Raw genomic sequence first — 13003 nt, 5'->3', positions numbered from 1 at the left:
ATCACAAAAGGCCATGGGAGATACTTTGGAAAGGAGACTAGGGAAAGAGACTGAAGCTTTGGCTCCAGCTCCCTGGTCCATACTTACACTCTCTGCATCATGGAAATTACTCACCGAGTCCTAGTGTTCTTCTTATCTGCCAGTTGGGGTAATCATCACTTATAGAAAAGGATGTGATAATTTCACAAATTTGTGAGATTATACAAATGATTTAGATAATAATTCTTTATCTCTATCCTTCTCACCCCAAATTCTCAATCCTATGCATGAAGAGGTAGTGTCAGAGGTGTAATGGCCAAAAGGTGTAATTGCCAGATACTTTTACACATTTCATGCATTCATTCAGTTTTTTGTTCAGTAAATCCTCATTGAGCAAGGCACCATGGTCATGAATAAGGAAAAGGACTTATTATTTTTATGGTGCACACACAATCATACACAAACATGCACATGTACCACACATGCTTATGCACACACACAGAGGCACTTTTTATGTTTAAAATTTTTTATGGGTTGCTGTTTCTAACGTGCCAAGACAAGAAAGGAATCATCTAAGGACCCTGTGCCACTGTTTAGAAATATTGGTAATATAGTCTTGAAAATTATGAATGATTCTTGCAAATACTATCCTTTTGAAAGTATTTTAGAAATAAATTAATGTTATATTTAAATGCCACTGATGAATTAAAAAGTTAATGTGGACCTAGATTTTGTGATATTTATAAAAATATTGTACCTGAATGCTTATGTAGTGTTGAGTTTAGAGGGCTTTTAATTAATAGCAAACTATGAGTTCAACGGCACATTTGATGAAAGCAAATTTAAATAACTGAAATAAAATGTAAATGGAATTTGTTAAATTAAGGTCCCAATTAACATTTCAATGATTTAAAAATATTTTCACGAATAAATATTACACATACCTTTCTCAAATGAATATTTATCCCTTAAATAAATATTACACTATATCCCTCTCAATTAAATATTGAACTAATCCTTTGAACATTGAGTTGTCTTGCACCAAATACCTAAAGTTCTAAAGATACCTCCTGGACCCCTTCATAGAACTGATGCAATAAATGCATGTTGAACAGAATTTTTTTTTTTTTTAAGACAGTCTCTCACTTTTCACCCTTGGCAAAGTGCTATACCATCATAGCTCACAGCACCCTCAAACTCTTGAGCTTAAGCAATTCTCTTGCCTCAGCCTCCCAAGTAGCTGGACTACAGGCGCTTGCCACAATTCCAGGTTATTTTTGGAGATGAGATCTTGCTCTGGCTCAGGCTGGTCTAGAACTGGTGAGCTCAGGCAATCCACCAACCTCGGCCTCCCAGAGTGCTGGGATTTCAACGTGCCCAACCTGTTGAAAAGAATTTTAAAAATTGTCTATGCCTCCCTCTTTACTCCCTGTATGATCTTACCACTAGTCAGACAGAAAAGTGGTCTGTGGTCATCAAGGGTTTTTTTTTTAGCAATCACTGTAATAAATATTCACATGTTTTTCATCCTCCTGCCTACTGGCAAAGTAATACCAAATCATAATATTTAAATTACATAGGTTTTGTTTAATTTTACTTTATCAGTAATAACATTTATTTCCAATAATGCAATTAAATTGTTCATTGCCTTTATGTATTATATCAACACTAATAGTACAATATAACCAACCCTATCTTTCCATTTTACTTCCACTAGTATAGTGAGAACTTTTGTCTATTTTTTAGCTTTTTTATTTTGAATTAATTTTAATGACACAGCAGTATAACATTAGAATGAAGTGGGGGTGGGAACTGTTATTCTTCTAAGGAATATGCACATTAAATGCTTCACTTTCTACTAAAGGAAGATAGTAGGATATAAATATACTTATTTCATTTAAGACTTTTGATAACTAGGCCATAACCATCTGCCAGACTATATTATTGTATAAATAATTCCAATCAGGTGCCCTGCCAGCAAATTCAAATCAATTAGTACTTGTAATGAAGGTCAATAATAATTACAAGTGCGTCTAGGGAGCATTTATTTCCTATGGGCCAGGTGTGGTGGTAGATACAGTTTATGCTGTTCAAGTTTAACACACTGAAAATTATAGGAGCAGAGGTGCTTCTAAGGAATTACTAATACAATGGGACTGGGCATGAATACAATTTTTAAAGATAGAATTTTGAGTGTATTTCCTATATCTGATTGTTCAATATTCATCATTGTGACTCATCGAATAAGGTAACAATCATACATAGGAATTTTTAGATCTGGATGCTTCAGGCATTCTCTGAATTCAGATGTGTCCTCTGCATACATCTTGCATCCTAAAATGACTTTGATTTTTGTTGTTGTTGTTTAGACAGAGTCTCAAGCTGTCATCCTAGGTAGAATGCAAGGCTCACGGCAACCTCCAACTCTTGGGCTCAAGCAATCCTCTTTTCTCAGTTTTTCTATTTTTAGTACAGATGGGGTCCCACTTTTTGCTCAGGCTGATCTGGACTTGTGACCTCCAGCAATCCATCTGCCTCGGCTTCCCAGAGAGCTAGGATTATAGGTGTGAGCCATGGCGCCCGGCCCCTAAAGTGACTTTGGAATGAGAAATAATCATAAGGCTTATGGCTAAACTGAGATTGACAAAGAGTTTGTACCATTTTGCTCAGGAAACTGTCATGTCTTTTTTTAACTTCAGATTAATATGAGGGTACAAACTACTAGGTTACATTGTTTGCATTTGTTAGGTAAAATCCAAGTTATAGTTGACCCCTTCACCAGGGGGTGTGCTGTATACCTTTATATCATAAGCCCATTAGGTGAGAGTTTACCAATCCCCATCCCCCCTTCCTTTTGCCTCCTGCCCACTACTGAATTTAATTGTGTTTTCTCTCATGTGAATGTGAGGTTGTTTATCTATTGGTTTCATATTAGTATTGAGTACATTGGATACTTGCTTTTCCATTCTTGTGATACTTTACTATGTAGAATGTTCTTCAGCTCCATCCAGGATAATACAAAAGATGTAAAGTCTCCATCTTTTTCTGGCTGAATGGCATTCCATGCTATACATATACAACAGTTATTAATGCATTTATGGATTGATAGAGACACAGGTTGATTCTACATCTTGGCAATTGTAAATTGAGGTGCAGTAAACATTGTGAAATGTGTAGTGAAAGTTCTTTATGTTAGAATAAAGACAATTTAGGTCTTTTTTTCTGGGTAGATACCAAGTAATGGGATTGCAAGTATTTTTAATCCTTCACCTGGCTTTTCCTCATTTTTTTCATGGAATTCATTCTCCCCAGAGTGACCTTTGTTTTCTCTGTTCATAAATGTGTAATTTTGATCCTTGAACCTCATCATAGAAAGAGAAGGGTAATATTATTTTAAGAACTATGGGATATGTTTTCATAAAAATCAACAGTATTGGCTTGGCAACTGTGGCTTAAGTGGCTAAGGCACCAGCCACATACACCTAAGGTGGTAGGTTCAAATCCAGCCCAGGCCCGCCAAACAACAATGACGGCGACAACCGAAAAATAGCCAGGCATTGTGGCAGGCACCTGTGGTCCCAGCTACTTTGGAGGCTGAGGCAGGAGACTCGCTTGCACCCAGGAGTTGGAGGTTGCTGTCAACTGTGATGCCACAGCACTCTACCCAGGGGGACAGCTTGAGGTTCTGTCTCAAAAAAAAAAAAAATCACAGTATTGTGAACTCTTATAGTATCAGCAGTAATATAGCATAAAGGAAGCACAATTTATTCAAGATAATATTATTATTATCTTTAGGCTCTGGATTTAGGGCCTATTCTTATATTAGGCAATATTTCTAAAGGTAAAGACAGCACTTCTTAAGAGAATTCTGGGACATGGCCCATAAGGGGCCTGGAATTCATTTTGAGTTAATAGCATTTGATGAGTTGGCCAAACATTAAAAAATGTAAATCTCAATTCATTAATTGCAGTTAATATTTTATTTATAAGGTAATTAACATACATGTAATCATTAATAATCTACTCTCATGGGGAATATCTTTTCTATTTCTGAAATGCTTTCAGAATTTTACATTACTGGATTTCTGAAGAGAACTATGAATTTTCTTTAAACTTAATAACACATTTATGTAAATCTTTGACATATATAATCTTCCTGGAAAATGGGAAAAATTAAATTGCAAATAATGTTTATCTCTTTATTTTTTTGTAAAATATGGCAATAATCTAGGGACCAGTATTTTGTTGATTTCACTTTTTGTCACTTACTAAATAAAATAATTCCATTTCTGTGATTTTATAATTTTTCTCTTGGGAGTGACTTAATCATTAATTCACTTGATATTCTTTATTAAAAACTCATCTAGATATAAATGCATATATAAAGTATGCTTTTTAAAGAACTGGAGAAGGAAGGTAATTAGTAGAACTTATATTGATTATATAGGTACATATTAAAACTAACAGTTACAGTAGTTTAATTCCTATATTTCAAATTTAGACATCATAGTATCATTCTTCTATATCTACAGGCTCATTGCTATGCAGCATTATATCTAATTATGGAGCAAACATTTGAATTATGAACAAGTTCTTGTGCTGCAGAAATTTGTTTTGGTTCAGGTTGCACTAACATCAGTAATATTTCTATTGCATTAACAATTTTTAATAGTTAATCATATAATTTATTTTATTTTAGAAAATATAACATTTCCATATAGGCTAGCAATGCAAATATGTTATTTCTAGATTTTTGATGCTACTCCTAATTCAAGTCGCCAGTGGTAGGACTGCCGAATCCGAATAGACACAGTAATGGGATATTTTATGCCTCACTTTCCATCTGCTGAGGTTATCACTCTTTCACCACTGTTTGTTTTAACCTGGCTAATTTCCAAAGAATTTGCCCCTCTAATCCTCTCAACCCCTTGAAATGAAACTCTTTTTTACTAAGGAATTCTTTTCATGCCCATGATCATCTTGTGAATTATTTTATACCATTATGAACAAACCTACTGTTACCTTTTGACACTGTAAGAATTATATTTCCCTACATTAATAGGTTCCATCAGTAGCAGTGCCAAGGTCAGATCGTAAAATTGTAATTTCATTTTAAACAGAAAAATCAGTTAGGTGTATGCTGAAGATATTTTGTTAAATTAACATTATAGCTGCTATTGACAAGTGAGGGTTATGTAAGTTAAACTCCATGCTCTATCACGTAGGTCAATGAGGGTTTCATATGCTGTCTAGTTTTCTCTTCCCACAACACTCATGTCCTTATGTGGTTTATATACAAAAATTCATGAGGCTAATAAGTGTCGCTACTTAGATTACCCCTTCACACTGTAGAGACATCTTTTTTCCTAACAATAAACATATCTATATCTGCACTTAACATTTTTTTTAGAAATAAATGAGATTTGTTATTTGAAAATTGGCATCCAATTACCATACATGGCTATTAACTTGGAGGTCTTCTTTGAAGCTACTGAGTCATAGCTCTGAAATACCATAGTTACTCAACTCACTGAAATGATATTTATTTGTATAAGTTGAGGTTAAAAAAATAACATATACAATATTAATTGTTTTTAAGTGTGTGGTTTAGAAGACTTAACTATATTCACATTGTCATACAATAGAGCGCTAGTAACTTTTCCATCTTACAAACTAAAACTCCATACTCATTGAACAATGAACCCCTGCTGTTAAAACTAGAGAGCGTCTCTAGATTTAGTAAAGCTCTCGCCCTCTACATTATTTCCCTTTTCTTCCATGAAAGGAGACTTCACATTTACTTACAGAAAACAAATTTGTATGAGTACTTATTTTAATGGGCATGTATTAAGACTAATTTAGTTATAAGAGCAAACTTTAATTCATTAATCTGTTTTCAGTTTGCAGGGTACCATGACAAACATTGCTTCATTGTTCTTTCCCGCAATGCTTTGACAAAGATGGAGCAGTATTAGAGGCACACTGGGGACTGGGATAGACACTCAGGATGGCATGACCCCATTCAGAATCCTGAAAGGGGAAAGTAGTTATTGTTGGAAGCATAAAGGATCCAACTTTAAAGCCGCTAAACTCAGCTACATACGTGGGGAAGCATATGCACATACCTGCTTCAACAGATTAAAATTCTTAAAATTCTCAGTGACAGAATAACAGCAAAAAAGACTAAAATAGTAAGAAGTGCTACCCACAGTTACACTCTCTACCACCAAGTTCAAGTAGCCAACTCCAGATGAGCTCTGTGTGCCCATGTGAGTCAGTCATCAGAAGAAAGTGAGGAAACTGAGCCACAGAAAAGGCTATCCCTGCATCTCAACCCAGGGGTCTTATTCAGCACAAAATGGTTCCTATAAGACTGAATTACTGTATCTAACTTACAGAGAAAGAATCATAAAGGCAGATAATGCTAAGTGTGTTTGTCTTTGTTTATTATTTATTTATTTATTTTTAGGCAGAATACAAAGAGAACACAAACTTTTTGAGGGCAGGGTCTATACCCTACTTACCAGTGCATTGCTCAGGCTTTCTCATTGTCTGTCATACAGTGAATGGATAAGCAAGTCTTCTAAATAAATGAATTATTGGCCTTTACATAGAAGGCCCCCAAAACTATCTGATTTCTATTCCAACTATACAAGCTCTTATCTGGTACACACAACCCCAAAGCAATGTTTAGGAAGTATGTCTCAGAAAGAAAAAAAACAAGCTAGAAGTCTTAAAATAAGAAAGATTTTTTTTTATTTCCTCTGTACATTCTTTAAGCATTTATAAAATTTACCTATCAAATCTACCTCAAATAATGGCTGCTAGCTGCTATTTAGTAATTGGCCAGTTGTGCCAGATAAGAATCATCTGAGATTAGAATGTAAATCAGTCATCTTCAGAAATGAATAGTAAAGATCTAGAATTTATATAAATTCTACTAAGCATTTATTTTATATGAAAGAGGAATACATTCCACAGCACATACATAATTAAATGTAAATGTATGCTGAAAAAGCTCATAATCATGAAAGATGCATATCCTGATGGACTACTTTTATTTGGCAACCTTTCAATATCTGTCTTAATATTCAAGAGTGGATTAGAAATTATATCTATAGTTTCAACTCTTTTGTGAAATATGAATGAGTAGGTATAGATAATGTATTTTCCTTCAGCTATACATAGAAATGGATAATTACGTATTTCTGGAAAGCCATTAAGTCTCTTCTAACCTTTACCTACCTTTATAGAATTTCATATTATTAGCTAGTACAGCATAGTTATAAACTATTATTTGAAGATGCTCATCCCATTTTCCTAGAATCTTTATGTTGTTGTAACAATCACAAGCAGTATCAGGACATCCAGCATTACTGTTTTATTTAACGAAAGTTCTTTAGTGACAATATTTTCAAAAGAATAATAATTTTTACCGTTTAGTTAAATAGAAATAAATTGATTATAGGAACTTTCTATACTCTGTATTCAGCATTTTCGTCAACCTAAAATTGCTGTAAGAAATAAAATAAATTAAGTGAGGAAAGATTTTAAACAATTTACTGTTTATGTACACTGGAAGAGAAAGGAGAGGAGAATAGTTGAATAACCTTGGAGTCATTTTACAGGGCATGCCAACTAACTGCCTTTCACATTTCCTAAGGTTAAGGAAACAGATATAAACTGTCATAAGGGAAATATAAGTTCTGTAAAAGAAACTTTCTGACGGTCTGAGTCAGTTAACAGTACTGAAACAGATTCCTAGATAGAAATGCTGCAATTTCATATCCTAAAAACTTTAAAGAAAGATTCCCGTAATCAGTTGTCTGGTACATTGTAACTTTCTCTTGCCTAGATGCAAGGAAGTAATTACTTGATGGTAGGAAAACAATCCAACCTCCCGTGACTATAAATTCTGTATTTCCCAGATGGTATATTGGGCCAGCAAGAAAATGAGAGCTTTATGAATTTCAGGTCATAAGTCTAATTCTTATTTCAAAATGTTATCTTCCCTTTCTTATGAGGTCAGACTCCATTTCAGACCAATTAACTCATCACTTTCATTGAGTCACAAGTCTCACAAGATAAGGTCCGTGGAGTAGACAGGCACAACCCTCCTCATACAAGTCTCTTGAAGGTACTTCAGTGGGGGCTGGACTCTCCGTGCCAATGGAAGATACGTCCTTGTATTGTCATAGAAAGACTAAGATTATCCGGTCAAATTCTGATTCACTTATACCAGGGAGGAAACCTCAAGGGTTATTTTGAATTTTGCTTCTTTTTCAATCTGTAATTCCTGACCAGTAAGAAGCCTGTCAACTTCAATCACAAAATCTACCAAAATAATTTATTTTGAAATATAAACAATCAAGAAGGAAATGAATGCATTTTCCTATATTTTTTAATAGGAGAATCTCATTAATCACTGGTGATATGAAAATGAAAATATAACACATGAACCACTCAATATTATGAATGCTAAAACCACTCATATCACAACGTGTAAAACTAATGCAAAATCCATGTTTCACAAAGTTACTGTAATTTAAACATATAGGTATCTTAAAGTCCAAAAATTCACCGAACGTGTGACGGCTTCTGTCAGGACACGTTTTCATCTTCTAATCACATACTAAATGTGATCTATTAACTATCATTTGGGGAGCCGCAGCCCTACATCGATTGTTTTATACTGTTGATAAAATAAAACTTACCTCAGGAATGACTCACTGATTAGTAAAACGAATTCTCTTAAGCCTTGGACTTGGAAAAATCGATAATTGGAAAGATAAATGTTTGGGATTATAATGAAAAGCATGTATAATGAGATCCTCTATAAGAGCCTGAGGCATCACCCAGATTTATAGAAGTGGTAACTAAGTGTTCAGAGACTGAGGATGGAGGAAGCCTAGAAACCTGGTTCAATGCCTTGAAGTATTTGTCTCTTTATGGCAATAAATGAGTTTTAATCAATTTGACAGTAGAAATGGAATCAAAAGAAACATTATTCTAAGTGGTATCAATAATCAAGGAAGAAAAGCCTGGTATTAAGAGCTTACCATCAATCATTTCAGCGGTTCCTTGAGATGAACTGAAGATTTGAACAAAAAGAACTTCATTATAACATGCAAGTTTACCTATAATTACTTATAAAATATTCTCAAAATGTGGTTTTATTCTTGAACAAATTTATTTCTCAATTAAGGGTTTCTAACATTTAGCTACAGAACCCAGCCTAATATTTTTGGAGACATTTGTTAATGTGAATCACTAATTAATTAATCTCCTATATTGATGAGTATGGTAAATCATCTTTTTATGATATCTTTGATACTTCATGTCATAAAAGATTATAATATGTTCTAAACAATTAACTTTAGCCAATACATTATCTGTTACAAGTGTCTGAAATGTATATTTATATAGATTTTTTTGTTTGTTTGGTCATTTATGTTTATATTTCAATGCCAATAAGTATGTATCTTCAAGAGCTCGCCAATTACATGCAATCAATGATTGCAGGAAAATAATTTCCCTGTGAATTTGAATAAAATGCTGTTTTAAATTGCATCTTATAAAATATTAAACAATGTGGAGTTTGGATGGACGCTAATAAATAGCATAGAGCACTTCCCTGTTTCCACAGTCCTCAGAAGATTTTCTCCTGTATCCATGACCACAGTTGAGGATGTCAGTAGACTGACTCCTCTGGACAGCCTGAGAATGGGAACAAAGGAATCCCTCAGGTCTTCACATACACATCAGGGCCTGGGTCAATGCTGTTCCCAAGACAGGTATCTGACAGAAAGATGCGAACTTACAGTGTTATCACCAGTAATGTTCCTAACGTTCAAATTTAGAACTTTCACAGCCATTTGTAAGTTCTTCGTAAGTATTATGAAGTTTTAATCATTATGCATTGCATATCATAAAAATTTTTACAATAATAGCATTCTGAGGAAGCCACTACATCAGTTACATGTGTATAAGAAATGAAGGAATGCCTTAAGATTATAAAAAATAAATAATAAAAATATTTAAATTGAATAAATTTAAAATAATTACTTTTTATATATAACACTATGGGTCAGAATACATATGAAAATTGGAGACATGACCTATTATTTATCAGCTCCCAATGCAATTATAAATAGATTTAATTGGCATTGGGATTTAAGGCTTACTTACTAGTGTGTAACTAATTAATAGAATTTTCAGCTCCCTCAGCATGTGACTTCTTCAACGATAAGCTGAAGTTCTGCGAAAAAAAAAAAAAACACTTAAAATGACTATGCATATGATTTTAAAATAACTTCTGTGTTTATGGAGAAATTGAGAAACTAACCCTAGTCATATCTGAGATTCTGATATGAAGGAACATAAGGATATAATATTATTTTTAAAAAGCACAAAGATCATAGATTAAAATACTGGCAAGATAAGCAGTTGTCATAAATAAACTTTTATATTACTAAAACTTTTTGTGAGAAATTAAAATTAATTTTACAGAACTTTTTAGAATAGCCACATAAGAAAGAATCTCTTGCTATTTTGCAAAGTGGTTATTACTACCATCACCCTATTGGTTTTCACTAAATAGCAACACTAAAATTCTATTTTTTATCATAATAATCTTCTCTTCTGACAAATATAGCTAATTATTATCATTAACTTTCATCAATGCCCTTTATTCAGCATATATTTTTGTCTTTTGTACACTAAACAAGAATTGACATTTAGAAATTCCTGTAGTTTTATCCACCCTTCTTTTGGGAATAACTTAACCATGAAAGTGAAAGAACTCTATAATGAAAACTATAAAGCATCGATGAAAGGAATTAAAGAGGACAGAAAAAAAAAAAGACATTTCATGCCCATGAATTTGTGGAAATCAATATTGTTAAAATGTTCATATAGAAATCCACAGATTCAATGCAATCCCCATCAAAATTCTAATGATATTCTTCACAGAAAGAAAAAATAAACCCAAAAAATTTGTGTGGAACTACAAAAGACCTAGAATCACCAAAGCCATCCCGAGCACAAAGAACCTGATTTTAAATTTGAACCTCATTTCAGATTATGCTACAGAGCCGTGGTAACCAAAATAGCATAAAAACAGAGACAGAGACCAATGGAACAGAATGTAGAACCCAGAAAGAAATTCACAGTCTCTAGCAAACCTCTCTTCAATGAAGGTGGCAAGAATAGGCAGTGGGGAAAGGAGCACTTCTTCATTAAATGGTACTAGGAAAACCGTATATCCATATTCAGAAGAATAAAACTAAACCTTCAGCTCTCACCGTATACAAAAATCGTATCAAAAGGGATTGAAGACTTAAATCTTTGAGGATTCCTTTTTGCAAATATCTCTGTATAAATATAAGCTTTCTGAACTATATTTCCAAACCTACAGAATGGCTAGACATCCTTCAGTTTCCTAGCACCATTGGTTGCTGTTCTTGGGTTCCAACGTCCTTTAATTACTATTGTCTGAATCTACGTTCCAACTACAAATCATACACGTTCTTCACAACACTTATAAACTTCTACTTCAGCACACTGTTCCATAATTGCCAAATTACTGCACACCAATAATACTTTGACTATACAGCAGTGTTCTGAAATCAAGGATTTAGGATTTATGTAGGTTTATGTAGCTCAGGGGTCCTCAAACTTTTTGAACAGGGGGCCAGTCCACTGTCCCTCAGACTGTTAGAGGGCCGGACTGCAGGCCCCAGGACGAGTCAGCTGCTAAGCAGGACAGGCAGCAGCAGCAAAAACACCTGGCAGACCAGATAAATGTCCTAGGTAGGCCGCATGTGGCCTGTGGGCCGTACTTTGAGGATGCCTGATGTAGATGGTTTTCATATCTACCCTGTTTCTATCACATGTCCTCCCTATATCCTGCTGTTACCTGATTTCCTTGCATTTCTGCCCCAAAATCTCTTCTCCTTAGTCCCCCCAAATAACTCAGTTATCTTCAGTTAAACTGCCTTTTGTACCACCTTTTGTAGGGCCTAAAAATCCCTATACCTCAATGATACATTATTATTATTTCAAAAGTTAGATATCTAACAAAGGAATTAAAGAAAATTGAAGTCATTGACATTTTCCTCTATATAATCAAAATAATTAAGAATATATTGGCTGATTGCTTTAGAGAGAAATCTGGGAATTACCTGAAGCTTTTTTTTTCCATTAAAAATAACTACCTTGATTTTAACAAGAACCTATTCCCTACACATAAAGAGGATGTCCTTTTGTTTTATAGATTATACTGAACATGAGTTTAGTGTGTACCCAATGCAGCAACTGAACATCTTCTGATAAAATCTAAGGGCATTTCAGGCCAACTCAATGAAAATTTTCAGTTCTTAAAGTAGTTATTCCTGTCAATATTATATTATATTTGACATTTGCACTTTTTTTACTGGGTTAGAGCCCTAAGGAGAAGACATTTTTTTAAATTTGCCTGATAATGTGTTCAAATATCCCCTTGAATATAAAAGGCCTAACACATAAGTTTTGAATAATCAGTTGCATGAATGTGCTTTATGAAATTTATATGCTTGGTTAAGACATTCCATGCACAGATTTCTAGTATATGTCTTTGTTGTATGTGTATTTGAATTTTTCCATGCCTAGTAATCATTTTGTACCCAAGGACACAATTGACATCAACCATGTGTCTAAATCCTGAGTTTTTTTCCTGGTACCCTCTAGGAGTCACGCTGTTGACAAAAGAGGACACTGAGAGTTTGGATTAGCAGATAAATGTTCACTTTCTCCCTCTGACTAACACAGGGACTTTGGACAACCCTGGACCCCATAGTTTATGAACTTGTACATTGCAAGGACATTTTGTTTCTTAGTGGCTATGGTGGCTTGTACTTTGGACAACACTGGACCCCATAGTTTATGAACTTGTAAATTGCAAGGACATTTTGTTTCTTAGTGGCTATGGTGGCTTGTACTTTCCAAGGATTGCAGAAATGATATCTCTCATCCAACCTGCTCTTCT

Source organism: Otolemur garnettii, unplaced genomic scaffold (assembly GCF_000181295.1).
Source record: "Otolemur garnettii isolate 467f Iridium unplaced genomic scaffold, OtoGar3 scaffold00013, whole genome shotgun sequence".
Taxonomy (NCBI): Eukaryota; Metazoa; Chordata; class Mammalia; order Primates; family Galagidae; genus Otolemur; species Otolemur garnettii.
Note: the sequence above shows the minus strand (reverse complement) of the source record.